The sequence below is a fragment of the Muscardinus avellanarius genome (assembly GCF_963383645.1).
Source record: "Muscardinus avellanarius genome assembly, chromosome: 6".
Classification (NCBI taxonomy): Eukaryota; Metazoa; Chordata; class Mammalia; order Rodentia; family Gliridae; genus Muscardinus; species Muscardinus avellanarius.
In genome coordinates this window covers 6449008-6468914 of record NC_137791.1, presented here as the reverse complement: position 1 = coordinate 6468914, position 19907 = coordinate 6449008, and positions in this window count along the sequence as shown.

Sequence of the window (19907 nt, the reverse complement as noted above, 5' to 3'; positions counted from 1 at the left end):
ACAGATATAGATGTGAATATAGATATGGATAGAGACATAGACAGAGATGGATCAGTACCTGGATCCATGAATCTGTATATGTATTAAACTATGCAAGCCAAATATTTGCAAAGCGTAACGTTTGAAAATAAAACCTTCATGCAAACATTCTACTTAGTTCTTCCATCCAACGTCAACAAACTCCCTCAGTACCATCCCTGAGCACTATGAGATTTAAGATTTATGGTTGAATCTTACAGCTCAGAGCATGTTTGGGGGAAAAAAATGCCTCTCTACTGTGAATAAGATATTTGCTGGTACTGTGACTTGAGGGAATTGCTATTTGCAGATCTCTACAGGATATTTCTGTCAAGAAAAGGACAGAATACACTAAGGTGAATATTGGTCTCGTCCTGAAATGTGAGTCTGTCCCCAAAATATTAAACTCTTAGATGTAAAGCTGTATCAAACATCATTCCATATAGCAAACAGTTCTCCTCATGTGGCTTTCCTTAGGGGAAAACACACTATGAAAGAAATAAATTTTCCCCCAATACATGCACACCCCAAAATCAGTGCCTGCTCTGAAGAGTGAATCCATAGCTCTATAGACACATACACAAAAATGCCTGTTTTTGTAATTCTTCATCATTATAAGTTAAAAGCAATACTCCGGAGCACCAGAGCATGCCTGCACAATTTGGAGGAGTGTTTTTTCCGCCTGTAGATGTGTATTTTTAATAGCAACCAGTACAGTCTACTTGTCTATTCTGAAAGTTCATTACCATTCTTTTCCCTTCCCTATTTAGAGTATCTCAATTCTCATACTTTTAAATTTGGTACTTCTTAGCACCTATAAAGGGTAGCAGGTGGTCTCTTTTGAAGCCTGAATTCTGTTCATAAGCCAAGTGAATTCAAAGAGCTGTCTTCTCTCCTCTGTAGCCCCTTTCCAGAGGAGACCGTTTTCGTGATGGGAGATTTTTTGATGTTTCCATTGGACTGGCCCTGAGACTGTGATTGCTGCAATGAAGATCCTAGTCATGAGGAAATTTCCAGATGGCTGGCTTATCACCCCGTCAACTGTTAGCACTTAATAAGGACCACTGTTTAGTTCAGAACTCCATATGTAAAGCACAGTACAAAATTGAGGTTATCTGCATTAAGTTTCCTACATTATTTTGCATATTGGGAGTAAAGGCCAGAGTTTTAAAATAGTGTTAGTAGAGAACCATTTAATAGAATGCATTGCTAGCCTAGTCTACTTATCACTCTGTAGAGAAAAATTTTCCATTCTAATCTTCCTGACCCCCCCCCACCACCTATTTATTTTTGGAATGCCCTTCTAAAGTAGCAAATCCGAAGCAGTGAATTTCTGTAATGATTTCTTTTGTTAATTGTGTAGTGGATATTATCCTTTTGAAATCTATGATGGAAGAGCTGCATTATGTCTTAGATTTCTAATTCAAAGATGTTGATTACTTCGATCTGTCTTGGTGATATCTGAATTCTACCTCTTATTGGATTTGCTACATTTTAAAAAGTTTCATATCACTGAATATTTTTCTTGGCTTGAAAATAATCCATTCTGTGTGATTCCTGATCCCCCACAGATTATCTGTTTTGTTAGATACGGCAATGCTAGTGACTAGTTCCCAAGGTAGGTTCATAGGTAGTGGTCCTCGGCAGGTCACCACCAGCCCATAGAACAATGCCTTGCAAGTCAGAAAAAGGCTGCTTAATTATGTAAACATGCCTGCCATCGCTTGGATAGAAGATAACATCCTCACACAGAATTTGGAAAGAGTCCTCTTTGTCACAGTGGAGCAGGCAGCTGAAGGTAGAAGACACGTCACTTTCCCGTTCAGCACGGAGCCCTGTGCAGGGCCCAATCTGCACAACAGCACACATGGGCCAATGATCCTAGACCAGAAAATAAATGTTACAACATATGCACAGTTGCGTTCACAAAGAAAAACCTGGACTCACTTCAAAATCCACACTGCCAACCAGAAGTAGCTACTTTTGGAAATGTTTACCATTAACCGGGTGAAAGACCAACTGAGGGATTATAAATCAGTAAAAGAAATGTGTTTATGCATATGTGTGTGCATAAAAACAAGATTAGACAGTATGTCCATATGGATATAGTTATAATGGAGAAGTTTAATATCTATCAGCCACAGGGAAGGCAATGGAAGAATGAAGTTTGGAAAGAATTTATCTAGAGCTGGGCGTGGTGGCGCATGCTTGTCATCCCAGCATTCGGGAGGCTGAGACAGGAGGATCGTGGTTCACGAACAGCCTCAGCTACTTAGTGAGGCCCCTTGCAACTCAGTGAGACCCTGTTTCAAAATAAAGAACAGAAAATAGGGCTGGGGGTGTAACTTGGAGGTAAAATGCCCCTGGGTTCCATCCCCAGTACCACAAAAATAGGATCTATCTATAGGATACACATCATATATACAGTACATATGCCAGTCATAGGGAAGATAATGTGAATATATAATATGCAAATACATACATATTCTATGAGCAACACATATACACAGAAACATCTATGAAGAACTATTAGAAACATATTTGGTTTTGTAGTTGTTTATGTCAATGGCATTAAGTAATGATTTCTCTGGAGATTTGAGTTCAGGAAAATTTTTCTCTTTTTCTTGGTCCTCAAAGATTGGAGAGGCAATTAATGACAGAGGCATTTGTCTTGCTAGAAGCCTGACAGAATCTCACTATTATTCAGTCACGTGGGTGGAGTGGAAAAAAGAGGTTCTCACACTGCAATAAATAGCTTCCATACTCCACGCAAGGTTTCTTTTTGTTTAGAAATATTACGTGGAATATAAAAGCTATTGATAACAGGCAGAAAATATACTTACCAATTACTGCTTTAAAGAAGAATATAAAGTGCTCTCCAGTGGGAGCGGCCACTGGTAGCATGGAACAACAGCCACGCTGGTATTCTCGGCTCACTTGGCACACCAGAGACGTTCCAATTTCTTCATAAACAAATGCCTGCATGTTTATTATTTTCTTTCAGGTTCAAATCCACGGTAGAAATCCAGTTAAAAAAAAATAAAAGAGAAACACGAGGCAGGGTCACCTGCTGAGAGACCTGCGGTCTAAAGAGCCCGCGAGGCGGTCCACCACGGCAGTTGAATGGCTTTGAACTGCTTCCAAGCCCCACTTTCTCAGAGGTTGAATTCTTGAACCCACGAAGCCTGCCCACAATTCATAAGAACGCCAAGGCCATGGTGCATGCTGCTTTAGTAAACAATAATCTTAAATATTGCAGCGGATGGTGGCCACCTTCTGGGTTTACATTCGAACGATCGCACACAAATATGCTTCCCTAGATTAATAGACTCCACGGTCTATTTGCACACCTTATACCCACCCACCATCTCTGTACTCCAACCAGCCCACAACAAGCCCCCTCACCCCTCATTGCCCTTCTCACTGGGGGGAGAAGAAAGACCCCCATTGCAGCCTCATGCCTGCTTATTGATTGCCTTTTCCAAGTCACAAACAATGCCTTTTTCCCAGGCAGCATTCTGTTTAAAATATGTGTAGTGTTGGTAGCGCCATTAACCATTCCCAGAGAACACAGCACACCAAAGGGAAGGGTGAGGCTGCCCAAAGAGAGGAGAACAAATAATGTAAAGGCACCACTTGCCCACCTGGTGCTAGCCCATGACTAATTTCTAACCAACAAGGAGGAGTTCTTTCAGATAGTACTGTTTGTCACACATCACATTTTAGCCCAGAGATTTCTCTCCCTGCTCATTTTCTCCCGGGCACAAACTAATTGCCGCTTGCAACAGCCAGGCTCCGGATACTCCGAGGGCACAAAGTTGCAGAAACTGAACAGATAATAATAAGTAAATAACTTTAAAGAAAGCAGATTGTACGTGAGCTCTCCGCATCATGGCATGACACATTTGGGGAGGAGTCTTGGACCCTACCCAGTACACCTTCAGCAGCAAATCTTATTCCTTCCCCACCGTGGTAGCTAAATATCAAAGCAGGAGAGATGTCACGACTTGCCGCCTGGCTTTGACGGTCTTAGGGGTTTTTACATCAAGCATAAAACAGGACAAGTTATAAATATCAATAGCCTGAACAAGCACTCCTATAGAATGCGCAGGTTTTCATTTACTTGAAACAATGTGTTGAATAAAAGGAAATTAGGAATTTGACATACCTCCTCCGATGGATATAGTGTGCACCCCTCTCTCAAAATTTTCTCTGCTCTTAATTTCTGCCTCGTAAGGCCAAAGCAATTTTTTTAGGGATTGTTTTTCTGCTCAGATCCACCCTGCAAAAACACTTTTGATCATTAAAAGGTTTATAGCTGATTTATAAAGAAAGAAGTGTACTATTACATTTAAACTGAGGAGATGGGTTAGTAATTGAAAGTAGATTTATTCTGGTGTGGAAAAAACTAATGCACCACAGCAGCTAAGCAATATTCATTTTTATGGCATAGTATACAAAAAATATAAACCATTTTGTTTGAGATAGAGATTGACCAAAGGAAATATTATCCTCATGGCTTTTCTCTACACAAGTAATAATTTTTAAAGTGAAAAAGCAGGTCCATAAACCAGTGAAGATATCAAGCCATCTCTCTAAAAACTAAAAAAAAATAAAACTATCTAAAATCTCATACTGAAACTACCTGGAAAACATACAAATAAATAGGAATTACTTTGTAAGCTGCTCACCTTCCATTCTCTCCCTCTCTCTCTATCTCTCTATCCCTCTCTCTATCTCTCTCTTTCTCTCTCATCTCTGTCTCACTCTTGTCTTTGACCATTGCAATTTTGTTCAGAAACAATAGCAAAAAAAGAAAAAAAAAAGAAAATACCAAAGCAATTTTAAACATTTCGAGTGAATCTCCTAAAGTAGGAGTCATTTTAAATCTCCAAAGAGATTGAGGTTTCAAAATGCTCATAGGAACTTTTAAGACTGTGGATGCTGTACACAGACTGGCTCTGGGGCACTCTTCTGAATTTAACTGTTTTGAAGGAGGTTCATCAACTTCAGACTGGGAGCGGCTGTTCCGCCAAGTGGCAATTGCATTTCCAACAACGACTCCTACCCGTTACCTACCCTGCACCACTTACTAAATACAAAACCCATTGCCCTGAAGAATCTGCTCACAATATCTGCAACAGTGGCATCTGCAGAGGGGAGCTCCAGCCATTTGAAACTCATTAAAACGTACTTGAGATTGACAATGAGGGGAGAACATCTGTCAGACTTGGCCAAGATTTCAATCAAGGGTGATGTTGCTGTGTTACTTGACTACATCGACTTAATAAATGAGCTGGCTGCTGTCAGCAGAAGGGAAGTTTGGTTGTAATTACTGTCCTGTCCTTTTTTTTTTTCTTTTTTCCTGAAATGTGATTTCACTTACATGTTCATATTCTACGTGAAATGCATGAACATGAAGTTGATGGAATAATACACCCTTTGAAGAACGAATAGAAGGTTCATTTTCAACTGACTGGATCTATCAGAAAGAGCATTTCACCAACGAACCTGCAGGCACCTACCTGTGACAGCAAAATCATCCTCATTGCTATCCTCCGGAAGTATCTCAAACTGTATGTCCAGAGGAATAGAGATTTCTGTTTAATCTACAGGTTAAATTGCTATAATAAAAGTCCACGTGTGTTAAGACCAAGGAACACAAAGGCATTTCTCCATGCCAAAAAGCTGTTGGTCTTCAATCAATAAAAATCTTACCTTGTGTAGCAGTTTATGTTTCTATTTCACATTTAATCCCATAACAATTTATTTCACAGATGATGAAACAGAGCCCCCCAAGAGGTACACCCATCTGCCCTAGTGACATAGTTACTGAGCCAGTGCATCAGGAATCCAACTCTGAGCTTTGGGTTCTTCTACCATGCGGTATTTGTTATATTTGCCTTTGGAATGTTTCCTTCAGGGATCAGATTAAGCTCAGGACATTGTTTCTAAATAGTGTTATTTCAAGGGGATGGAAAATCGTCATTCTTTCTAATGGCAGGATGGCACTGTCTATTTAAATATGGAAGAGGATACATTCCAGTCTTAAAGGCCATGTAAGCTCAGGAGGGTTTAGGGGGGGGGGGATGATCACAACCCAGGGAGTGTAAAGCTGGACTCAGAAGAGAAGAACAAGTTCTGATGGCTCCGCCTGGTCCATTGGGACATCTAATTAGCAGGTGGATCTGGGACTGTGGGTGCCCGAGAAGGGGAAATCGAACCACCATCATCTGCAGACAGGGCCTGTAGATGGGGAAGAGTCCCTCTAATGTAGGGTGTCCACTCAGATCAAGTGCATAGGAGATGTGTCATAGTGAAAGGGAGGGTGTCTCTTCACAAACTGGAATTGTTCTTCCATATTTTGCATTAGCAATCATACTCCAAATAAAACGCCTGCTGTCTGAATATTAATGATACTTCCTGATTGTGTCTTAATTCCTCTCCCCCCTGCCCATCTCCAGCAATTAAAACTCTTGAGCAACCCCCACTAGATGGGCACAGACCCCAGGTTTGATCCCTGGTAAGCCTCCATTCCCAGTGCCTTCTCTCCTTTATATCTTAAACCCACAGGAGAGCTCAGCCTCTAAGCATCCTGGCTGCCAGCCCACGGACACTGGAGTTGGACCACGTTTGTGCGATGAAGAAGATGCTTTTCAAAGCACTGTCCCCCACTGAAGGTCAAAGGAGCTGCAAAATTAACATCACTGCTGAAGATGAGCCACAGCTCTAAGATTATCATGGTGTTAGTAAAAATAGGTCAGCCACACCGAAACGTGTGAATATTCTCCCTCCTCTGAACTCCCGTAGCATTTTATTTTTATCCTTCATATGGCACGTATCACTTTCTACCTTGCTTTATAGTCGTTGGTATGTAGGCTTTATCTCTGCTCTGCTGAGATCTTAAAATCCTTCTGCTTCTCCACGGCATTGAATACAGTGCCTTGCACGTAGTAGGTGCTCAGTAAATACTAATCATCGGGTGGAGCTCCAGAAATAAGCAGGTAAGGCAAACAATGTTTGAAAGCTACTTAGTAAAAGGCATTTGCCTATCGAATTGAACTTCTGTAGAACCTTTGGCCTCTGATGGTGAGCCAGGAAGCCACTGCCCTACCTGTCACACACCCACCCACACTCACACTCCTCAGAGTTGCAGCCACGCTCAATTATTTTGGGTTCTCTGGTGGATTCCTTTACTTCCTGCTCTCTAGACAGGCCCCTTCATCTCCCGGGGATCCCTTCCTTCCTGTCGCTTAACTTTGCACTGGCTGACTCCTAACACCACCTCCTGCTTCGAGTCTCGAGTTAATGATCCTTCCTTCTGGAAGCTTTCCCTGAACTGCTAAAACCACCCCTCTGTATCTCGTTCCTTCCTCTCTCCTAGAGCATTTCACACTGCTTGAATTTCCTCTGCACTGGCAGATCAGCTGGTGTGAACGGGTCTGTAAGAGGAGAGAAAGCGACAGCTGGGGTCCTTTTCCAAGGAACTTGGGAAACCAGACCCAGCCTGGCAAGGGACCATAGGTGTACATGTGAGTGCCCTCTTCGTGATATCATAAGCATCATGGTCTTTATAGAAACCTGATTCACAGGGCTAAGAGCCCAGCTGATCCAATCACTGCTGCCTTTATATGTTTTATAAACATAAATAGCACATCAAATTTCTGCACCAGTCATAGGATGGTTTTTAACTTTCCAATAAATAGAACGCTCTAAAATATCACACATCCAACAGTTAAACTGGTAGTCAGAACAGCAGGAGGAATTATTCTTACTTTTTAGTAAGAACTTTTTTTATGCTAAATAGTGGCAGAGACGATGAGAGCTGGTTTCCCAAGTAAGGAAAGCAGAGTGGATCAGAGTCTGCCACACAGAGGAGGAGAGGTTGATTTGATTAAATGAAGAAGGAGAGGAAGCCTATCTGAGATAGAGCAAAAGAGCATGAGTCCAGGGACAGTGACATAAAAATGTGTGCATGACTAGAAAATTATGCCTTGTTTGTTAAGGTCAGAATGGGGAAGGTAGGTGTGGGGGAAGCGCGACGTACATGGGAGATGAGGTTAGCAAGGCAGCTTCATCTGAAATTATAAATAGCCCAGAACTCTAAGCAAAGGGGTTGGACTCAGTTCTGTAGGTTGGACGGTGCCACATCCAGCCTTCAAACGAGAAGACCCATAACCCAGCACGGGACTCAGAGAAACGACTTGGCGACAAGATAATGAATGAGTGAGAAGGGAAAAGGCGAGAGGCGAGATCTGGTGGGGCGCCATTGCTGTGAATCGAGCAACCAGTTTCAATAATTGAAGAGCTGCATATCTGTAAAGTTCAATATAAATGTTAATTTAAAACTATTATCTCAATACGGTTGAATTCAATAACCTTTAAGGCAGCAGATATGAAAGCAGATTTTTTTTTTAACTTCGCTCCAAGTAATTCAGGTGAAATTAATGTATAATTTGAGCATAATGGCCAAATGTACTAATGAGCTGATTGCAGGCTTCAGAATCCTAACCTTAAGAATACGGGTTAGAGTTATGTTGAAGAAAAGGTTCCAAATCCTATAGGGCGTGCTGGGATGCAATGAGGACTGTAATTCACCAAAAGAAAGGATTTTTTTTTACCAAGTACATAAAATATCATACTTATTAGCCAAAACTGGGACCTAATTAAATTCTACACATGACACTTTAATGTTGTTATTGAGGCGAAGTTCACAGTCAAAGAAGAAATGGTTTACGGTGAAAAGAAATATGGATTATATCTCTTTTCAAGTCAGTTATAGTATTTGTGGTTTGTGCTTAACTAGATTAACTTTGCCTTGGAATTTCCAAAGGAAGTTTTGTCAGGTAAAATCATGGGAGACGGCTTATTTTTTTCTTTCTACCCACTACGTTTGTGGGAGTGTGGCCATGGTGCCAGAAAGGGTATATGATACCAAGATGACTGGAGGCAAAGACAGAGTCCTTGTGAGCATAGTAACGTGGTCATCTGTCCATGGGAGGAGGTCAGTCTTGCGGAAGCCATCACAATCTGCAATTCCCAGCATTATCACTGGATGTAGGAACTGGCTTCCCTTTTGAAAGTCATATTCCAAAATGTTACCAGCATCCATCCCCGTCACCTTCCTACCACAGAGCACACATTAACGCGCATCTAGACCTTCCTCTCAAACATGAAGAAAGTCATCATATGCTTATACAGGAAACCCACATACCATCTTTACTAGGAAATTTTTAATATAGACTTCTGTAAAATTTAAAGTTTTCCTAACTCCCTTTGGTTTGGGATCCATTTGAAGACAACATGCAATTGTTTTGAAAGTTTGATCTTTAATAACGGGAACCATGCTCTGACAGACAAAATCTATTTCTGTGTGTGTGTGTGTGTGTGTGTGTGTGTGTGTGTGTGAGAGAGAGAGAGAGAGAGAGAGAGAGAGAGAGAGAGAGAGGATTGAACTCAGGGTATTCTAACTTAGAGCCATACTCCCAGCCCTTTTTTTAAAATATTGTTATTTTGAAACTGGGTCTTGCTAAGTTTCTGAGAGTCTATAAGTTGCTGGGGTTGTCCTTTAACCTGTGACCCTCCTGTCTCAACCTCCCAAGTACTGGGATTGCAGGCATGCACCACCACACATAGCTAAAATCGATTCTTTTCATTTTACATAAGTGTCCATTTTATAGTTGCTCTAAGGACCAAGAGATGGCATTGCTGAGGCAACTCCAACTGGAAATACAGCCCGTTATGAGGTGCAATGGTAGCTAATACACCGACTCATTGATGAAAGCAAAATCGGTTAATATTTATTAACTGGTTTCCATGAGCCACTCATTGCTCTCAATGTTGGGAAACATGATGTTGTACACAAGCCAAAGGTCCTGCTATTATGGTTTATATAACTTCAGCTGAATATAGGACCATTAAACATGGAAAGCTCCATGGGTTTGCTACCTTCAACAGCCCCAGGGATCCATCTACTTTGAAGGTGCCAGTCACTAGAGATGTGAAGTAAACATTTGGGAGAAAAATGTTCTAGGCAGAGAAGAGAGCAAATAGATTCTCAAACAGGATCTGCTATGATGCACTCAGAGAATGGAAACTGGGCTAATCTAGCCAAGAGAAGCAGGTTAAGATGGGTGGTTAGAAATGAGACTGGAGCCGGGTGTGGTGGCATACACACTGTAATACCAGTACTTGGGAGGCTGAGACAAGAGGATCAAAGTTCACAGCCAGCCTTGGCTACTCAGTGAGGCCCTACGCAGCTTAGGGGGACCCTGTTGTAAGACTGAGGGTGTACCTTAGAGGTAGAATGCTCCTGGGTTCCATCCCCAGGACTGCAAAATAAAAAAAAAAAAATGAGATTGGCAAGGATAAAATCAGGGATTATATTTACTCTTACAGACTGTGGAGAAGACTGGATTTCATTAACCATGTGACAAGTAGTCAGCAGTGGATTTTGAGCAACTAAGTGATGCTATCTACTCCTTAGAAATATCCATGATGGCCGGGCGTGGTGGCGCACGCTTGTAATCCCCGCGCTTGGGAGGCAGAGACGGGAGGATCGCGCAGGTTCGAAGCCAGCCGCGCACACTGGCTTAGGAGACCCTGTTTCCAAATTTAAAAATAGGTCTGGGAGTGTAGCCCGGAAGTAGAAGGGCTTCCAGGAACCCCAGTACCACCAAAAAAAAAAAAAAAAAAAGAAAAGAAATATCCATAATGACTCAAGTCAGCAAACTTCTCTAGTCATTAACAAGAAAAAGGCACTATCCCATTTTCAATGGCCCAAAGGTACCTCTGCAAGAGAAAAGTGTTATCAATAGTGTTTTTTTTTTTCTCTCCAATCTCCCTTTTTGAAGCTGGGCACATACCAAAAAGTTAAGGTAAAGCTGGGTATGGTGGGGTACTCTTGTAATCCCAGCATGTAGGAGGTGGAAATAGGAGGATTGAGGTTCGAGGACAGCCTCAGCTACTTAGTGAGACCCTTTTTGCAACTCAGCGAGACCCTGTTACAAAATAAAAAAAAATAAAAAGTAAAAAATAGGGCTGGGGATGTAGTTCAGAGATAGAATGTCCCTGGGTTCCATCCCAGGACCAGAAAAAAAAAAAAAAAGACTTAAGGAAGTGTTCAAGTCGTCAACCTAAGAAAAGACAGCGCCCTTGTCTAAACCTTATGCCCAGATCTGCTGGGAGTAGAAACTGCATGACAGTGTTGTTTGTATTCTAGAAGCATTTTTAGTGTGGCCCAAGCTCACTCCCCCATAACCCTAGGCTCTTCTACAGAATCAGATCAATTTCTGTCATGGATTAAAGAGACCACAGAAGACTACAGTGAAAAATATTAGTTACAAGAATTAAATAGCCATAAAGGAAGAAGAAAATTCACAGATGGTAGCGTATTTCCAACCAACTCTAAGAAGCCATGGGGGAGGGTCCTTAGATCTGAGATGGAAGGACTTTCTAAGAATAGAGGGGTCAATCGGGAACTCCTCTACAGATCCTCCCTTCCCCCCACCCCAGCTAACACAGAGTTAAAGGGTCATTTGGCTGAGATCCTTGTGCCTGCTTGACCGGTCAGCATAAGAATGTATAATAATGTTCCCCTTTCCTCCACTCAGAGTATGGTACTGAAATTACACTCTAAAATGAAGCCTCTTACTTTCCCTTACTTTTTTCCTTCCCAGATTATAAAAAAAAAACTCTGAGAAGCCCAAGTGAAAATTTTTCCTGGAGCTAAGCACAGTCACATTGAGAAATTGATCAGGGTGGTGAGCCATCGTTGATTAAATGAGGGCTCTTGATGTGCTTTAACTAATGAACCTAGACTTCTTAGAAGACGGCTCGTATCTACAAAGAGAGAAAAATCACTCTTTTTAGATATATAAAGATCAAGGACATTTAGTGTAAGCTTAAAGGACCAGAGAGACCAAAAGTAAGAGGCTTGTTTCTGGTTGAAAGAAAACAAACAGATCATCAGGAGATATTGCAGATAATATAAACCAGGCAGGCCAGGTGAGGGTTATAAAGGAAAGAAATAATTTAATACTAAGAGCAAACTTTGTGGGGATTTTTAGAGAGAATAACCCAGTTGCCTCAATGAATGCAGTTTAGACAAGGCTTAGAAATTACTTTGTCAGCAAAATGATTATGGCTCTTTCCAAAGAAGCAATGTGTTAAAGGAAACAGAGGACTCTTGCTGAGATAAATTGTCACCTACTTCCAGGATCTGGGCAGAGAAAATGTAATGAAAATCAAATGTATTTAGAGCCACAAATATACTGTATTATTTTCTAAAGTGGGCCAAGACTGTATAACGCAAATTCGCTGGAAATTTCCTGAAATGCTCTAAGAACCCTCCAAAGAGCACAGTGGTCTCCCTTAGAGACTCGTGAGGCCTCTTGGAGGAAATGTGTGCCCGTGAGGACAGTGATTGAATTTGCTCCAGGCAGGTGAAGAAGCAGCCTTGTCCAGGCACACAGATGCATTCGCTAGCAGAACAACCACTGAGCCTGCAGGCTCCCATCTGAAGGGAAACTTCAAAGGCCTCCTGCTCTTCCACATCTTGGGTAATTGGGACAAAGTCTCAGCTGGGACCTGCTGAGACATTCTTAGTCCCACTGTATTTGAGGCTGGAGCTACTTCTTAGCTAAGCTTTTAAGAAACCAGTTGAAAGTTTTGTTTCTCCATTTCAGGTTTGGCTGCCACCATGTGTGAGCCATCGCCAGTTATCTGGGAACAGAAACGAAATGGTTTTTGATGCTCCAAGACTGGATAACTGTGTTTGAAGGAACAAAATAGATTAAGAGTTGCATAACTGCCTTTTATGACCAAAATATACATTTAAAATAATTAAAGTGCAACAATTAGAAAGAATTGACCAAGATTATAAAACAAGTCAGACCACCCTTTGGTTAAATTGAGCTCTGCATTATCCCAGAACATATCAACTTCCATGCTACTAGCTTCCAATAACAGTGATATTCAAATCTCTTCTTTGCAAGTGGAGACCAAAACTTTTTTCCACTCAAGTTTCTAGCATCTTGATCTGTCACAGTCAGGATATCACCATCTTCTTGTCTCCTCTTTTACTATGTATAAAAACATAATCCATCAGTTTGGATAAAGGCAAAGTGCTCTGACAAGTATTGATGACAAAAATCCCTGAAAAGCATTTCTCTGTATAAATTATTATGTAAATTCTTAAAAATGTAAGTTTGTATAAATAAGTACATGGAGAAGAGATTCAGATTTATTGACTTTTCTTTCATTACATCTTTATGGAACCTCCAAAATTAGATAAGTTTGATGAATTTAGTGTTCCTGTTCTTTAAACATATGTTATATAAAATTGGATGAGTTGGTGGTGAAATACCATGCATGTATTTTTTAACATAACTTAAGGTACCAGTGATGATATATTGGGATCCATTTTCCCAACTACATGAGTTTGCTTGACTTTGAAATGAGTATTTGTTTCAAAATTACCTGACCTGCCAGATACATAAAAGTGATGATTTCTAAAACCTTATGCTAACAGTGCATATGGAGTGAGTACAAATATAATTATAAATGTAATTTTAATTCTATTCTTCTTGCTGGAATACAGTATTTGTGAGTAATCTAGTCCAAAATCAAAGATCAACCCAAATCCTTTCTACCAACTCTGCTCCTGTTTTCTAAGTATTTATTTAATGTCATTGTTCAGTAAGGGACCTAGAGACCTTTAGCTCTAGGTGGAAAGAAAATGCAAATCTGTTAGTTATTTGCTAGGTTTCCTAAGGACGCTGAAAACACACAGGCACTTGCAACTGTGAATTTCCCAGTAAATATAAAATCTTTGTCTTCTGGAGTATTTGCTTAACTGAACAAAGTTTACACAGCCCGAAGAGGATTAGCATTAACAATAACACAAAATTAAACTTTTGACATTCCTCTAGTTTATTTCTATGGTTATCTCCTCTTTTCCCACATCGATTTCCCAACTCTATCATTAAAAAAAAAAGAAAGTAGATCTTACAGTATTCACTGCACCCTCCAGGCATTAATAATTACTATTACATTTATCTTTTTCCTACAGTTGTTCAATTCAGAAATATTTAATATTAAAAATGGGCCAGGTGCTACATCATATACTAAAAACACAATGATACATTTTTAAAATCCACTATTATAGCCTCTGATATTTTCTACTTTGTGAGTGGGAGATAGAAATACATAAGATCCAAACTGTAAATATCGATGATAAATGCTACTAAGTTCTAAGTACTATAAAGAAGATAGCTATCAACTCTGATGAAGGAAGTCCAAGAAACGTTCATAAGGGAGATGAAATCGAAGCTGGTTTTGTAGTATCCGTAGGCACTTGGTGGCCAGTCCAAACTAAGAAGAAATTTCCAGCCTAAAACAACTTAGCTTATACCCAAAATGAAAACTTTGTATGAAATACCTGATGTGCATAGAGTTACAAAGAGATAAAAGAAAGATCAAGAGGAAAGCAATAACACCACAGATAATTCATGGTATCTAGATTACAAAGCTGAGACTCACAAGTAGAGATGCAACATAAGTGATATAAGGGTGTTTCTATGGGTCAACCATTTAGAGTATATTTGGGTGGTTTTCTTTTTGTCTCTGTAACCAAAACACCAGACAAGAACAACTTGGGAGAAGGAAAGGCTTACTTGGCTCATAGTTTTAGAGGGTTAGTCCATGGTGGGCAGGCTGCAAGGCAAAAAATGTCATGGCAGCAGGGCATGGAAGAAGAGGCCATGAACAAATAGAGTCCTCAAGGCCACTCGTCCAGAGACTCACCTCTTACAGTGATACCTGTCTTCAAACCTAGCTAAATCGCCCAACATATGACAAACCAAAACAGAGTATTTCCAATGTTTCCCAAATACGAAACCAATGAATACCTTTCAACAGATATCTTTGACCACATCTCTAGCTTGTTTTAAAGATTTAATTACTAGAAATAAAAGTAGGCAAGTAAATGGCATTTTTGCTACACTTGCCATATTTACTTTTAGAAAGATGCCAAGTTAATAGCAGCAGGTGGGAGAGCCAGTCTCATATTCCTATGACCAAAAATGAATACTGTCACTTTTTTTTAAATGCCAATAATATGAGTGGCAAATAAAAATTAGCTCTTACGAAATTATGAATATGGAGGCTAAGAGTTTGAATTTAATTCTGAAGTTAATTAGAAACCAATTGAAGAACTGTGATCAAGGGAACAAAAAAACTAGACTGGCCCTTTAAAGGATTAGTTTTGTCAAGAGGGGACAAGATATGATGAGACAGGATTTGCTTGACATCCCACACAATTTTGGAGGCCAGGAGATTGTTGCAATAGTCTAGGGTAGCACCATACAATAGAACTTTCTGTAGTTATATTTTCTGTATCTATTTTGGCTAATACAGTAGTCAGTGGCCACATGTCTTTGTTTTTAAGTGCTTAAAACTCTTGTTGATGCAGCCAAGGGGCTTAATTTTTAATTTTTTTTCATGGTACTTGGTTCCTGGAAGCCCTTCTACCTCTGGGCTACACTCCCAGACCTATTTTATTTTTGGAAACAGGGTCTCTTAAGCCCAGCGTGACTAGCTTCGAACTCACGCAATCCTCCTGTCTCTGCCTCCCAAGCGCGGGGATTACAAGTGTGCGCCACCACACTCGGCTTAATTTTTAATTTTAATTAATTTTATCGAATTTAAAATTTTAAAGCCACCTGTGGCCCAGTGACTATTGTAAGGGACAGCACAGATATAGAACAATAGATATTCACGATAGAAAAATGCCAAGCTGGAAGGAAGAAAGGAAAACAGATTGAGTGAACAGATTCTGTGACTATTCCTATGTGCAAGATGAAAAAGATGGGGAGTCCTAAATGATAGGAGATTTAGAATCAGAGAGGAATGAAATATGGCTGTGCCACTTACAGAGGCTGCAGCACAGAAAAGAGTTCTGAGGAAATAACAAGGAAAGGAAAGAAAACCTCTCTCTCTCTCTCTCTCTCTCTCTCTCTCTCTCTCTCTCTCTCACTCTCGTGTGTGTGTATGCCTGCGAGAGAGAGAGAGAGAGAGAGAGAGAGAGAGAGAGAGAGAGAGAGAGAGAGAGAGAGAGAGATACACTCCTCTGGCAATAGATGACAGCTCCTAAACTTGTCAACAGGATGTGGGAAATGACAAAAAGATTTAACTGACCAGGAACCATGGTTTCCTCCTATTCCAGGCTATATCGATCTATATAAAAATGTGATAAGCTGTTGGATCTTAACCTATATATCATACCTACAAATATGAGCTGGTACTTCTCACCATCAGAAACTCTGCTAAAAAGAAAACTGTCCTTCACACCACAGAAGACTAACTAAATTCCCCCCACCAAAAAAAAAAAAAAGATAGGTTAAACGTCTTGCCTCCTCAACTTAAAGGCAGCATGTATTTGTGACACATTGTGGGTCAAGCTGTAACATTAACTGCGGGATAAAAATGTAAGTGTAAGTGTAATGTAAAAGAACAAAATTTAATGAGGGTTGCAGACTCAGACAGGCAAGAGAATGTTGTATAAATAAAACAAAATAATGGTACCCGGCTGTCAATTAAATCGGTGCTGGGGCAACAACTACGGAGAGGGCAGGGAAGGAGTTCATTCTTCACCACCATCTTTACATGACTGATACTTTCTCAGCCTCAAGGTCTCAGCTTAAGTTCAGCTCCTCGGAGAAGACTGCAATTATTTCTAATGTGAGTCTGTTGTTTTTATCCGTAGCTCTTGCCACATTATTTATCGGTATGTTTGTCTGTTATCTGTTCCCCCGACTACCATGTATTCAACATCTAGAGCCATCTCTGCGGCTCAGGAGGTGATTTGTAATTTGGGGCTGAATAAGTGAATGGATAAGTGCAGGCTGCCAGTTATACTCTGGGCTGTGGACTGAAGATCCACTGGACTAAAAGGAATGTTCCATCCAGATCAAATTGAGCCTGGAGAGGTCAACCAAATGAATTCTTACCTTAAACAAATAAATACAGGTCTTGCAGATCCAATATGGCAAATAGTCTTAGTTTCTGGAATATTATTCAACCAGAGAGAGCTGTGCCACATCACCAGGAAAAAAAAAAAACAAAACAAAAAAAAAACACCTGTTGATAAGAGTAAGTATTCAACTAAGCAGAAACAATGGGTGCATGGGATATTTACTTATTGTGAGAACTTCATTCCAAGGTAAAATAAATATTAAACTTTCTACCTAGAAATTTCAAAGAGCACTTACTGGTGAGACTAGGAAGTGAGCGTGGAGGTAATACTGATTAGATGCATGGAGAGGGCAAAGAAGGGTTTCATTCTTCACCACCACTAGGCAACTTGTGATTTCATAAAGACCACTACCGAAGGGAAAGATTCTTGCTAATTTATCAAGGTTGAACAGAATTATGAGATTTTAAAAAAACAGAGTATATGTCCTCTTGCATATATGTCAGGAAAGATCCTTCCCTTCTAAAAGAAGATATAAATTCCAAAACCATTATTTTTGTCTCAAGTTTTTAAAAGCTTTACTTTTTCAGCAGTGATATTTTCCTTTTCATGTAACAAAGAGAGAGAAAGGAAGAATAGCCGCTGACATGAGGTGGCTGATCTGGACACCCAGGCGGGCCTCAGTGGGCTCTCAGTTCCTCTGATGCTCAATCAGGCCGTGTCATTCTCTTGGGCATAAGTGATTTTACAGTGACCTTGCCTCAGACAAGGTCACTAAGACCATGACAAATTGAAATTATAAGCAAGTTCACTCTACAACTCATAAAACACACAACATTCCCTCTCTCATTAAATGGGTAACTGCTACTTTTTCACCAGTTAGTTTCCTCCTCACATAAGCCTGCCTGCTCCATACGTAAGATCAACTGAGTGATTCATTCCTTGAATTTCTCTGTGTCCTCGCAGGGTAAGTTCTCACTTTCCTAGGTCCTCCAAAAAGTACCAGCCCAAACTCAAATCCTGTGTTCTAACTCTGCCTGAGATCACCCACAGTTGCTAACAAAGAAAAATTCCACCAGATAGAGTTAAACAGGCCATGAAGATATTATTCAAGAAGACGATCACATAATGGAGAGAAGTTGAACTCAAATCAGCAGAAACAAAAGGCAGGAGAGACAGATAGGTGAGGGTGAACTAGTGGAAAAATACGGAAGGATTTTGGAGGGAGAAGGGTAGTCCACATACTTAGGCCATTTCTGTTCAAAGATAAAAGTGTGCTACTGGTGGGTTTGGGCTGGAGAGCATTGACAAAGGAGAGAGAGAGAGAGAGAAATACTGAGATTGAGTCACTGAAGAAAAATCATGGATTATTTTCCACCCATGATTAACAAAAATCCATTGTATTCAAATTATAGAAAAAAGTTTCCTGTTCATAATTTAGTACAGCGTCTAATTCCTTGGTGAACTCTTCACAAATCAGAAGAAATAAAAGACTCCCTATGCCGAACGGATGGGTTATATTGATTCATTTTTTGACAAGAACATACTCTGCTTTAAAACCCCAAACCACCAGCTTCTCCAGAGTATCTATCAAATTTGGCAGCCAGGCATGGTGGCACATGCCTGTAATCCCAGTATTTGGTAGGTAGGCTGAGACAGGAGAATCAAAGGTTAAAGGCTAGCCATAGTGACTTAGTGAGAACCTCAAAAACATAGCAAGATCCTGTTTCAGAAGAATAAAAAAAGAGATAGCCAGACAGGTTGGTGCACGCTTGTAATCCCAGCATTCTGGAGGCTGAGACTGGAGGATCACGGTTTGAGGACAGCCTCAGCTACTTAGTGAGGCTCTCTGCAACTCAAAAATAAAGAATAAAAAAATAGGGCTGGAGATGTAGCTCGGAAGTAGAATTCCTCTGAGTTCCATCCTCAGTACCACAAAAATAAATAAATAAAAAAAGATAAAAAGGACTGGGGGTATAGCTTGGAAGTAAAATGCCCCCTGCCTATGAAAATATAATTATATCTTTTCTATCAAAGGAATAGCTTAACTTAAACTCCATGTTGTAAAACCACCATTTTGTAACCTTATAGAAGTTCACATCCTTAAGTAAAGCTAGCATTTTTTTTTTTTATTACAAATGCCACCACCTCCCCTGGAATCCCCTCTAGCTAGTCATGTGAAGATTGTGAAACTATGCTCCTATCAAGAGAAGTATAGGGCAGAAGCTTAATTTTAGTAATAAAATACCCCCCGGCCTCTCTGCCAACTCTGCTCGCATACCTGGCTCCCTGAGGTGGCAGCACCTATTTTTGCAAAAGAGAAAAATCACCTTGCAGAGAAATTTTCAGTCATGTGCCTTTTTGTTGTTGTTTTTGTTATGATGCCATGAAAACTTATTTCTAACATTGGGTTCAATCCCCAGTACAAAAAAAAAAAAAAAAAGTAAGAGAAAAATACTGGCAGCACCTACCTGAGTGATTCTCTCCCACTCTCCTGGTGGCCACGGCTAGGAGTGTGACAACCCCTGATATTCTTAAGTCTTGTCCAATGCTTCATAACTAAATCAACAAAACAGCCAGGATAATCTCATACCTAAGATTTTAAAGCAAAAAAGTAAAAAATCCAGACACTTTTATACCCAGCTGATTGAATATCTTTATAACTGAGGAAAGAGGTTTAAGTTTTTATATTTTGCCAAGTTTTGCTGCCAAAGTCATTAGAATAGAAAATCTTAGAAATGGTAGACCAAAAAAAAAAAAAAAAAACCAGACGTAGGACAAAAGTTCCACAGCTTATGGTTTGAGGCTACCACTACTCCAAGCCCACTTTCATAAATACGTTTTAGATGGATGTGGTGGCGCAAGCTTGTAATCCCAGTACTTGGGAGGCTGAGACAAGAGGATTACAGGTTTGTGG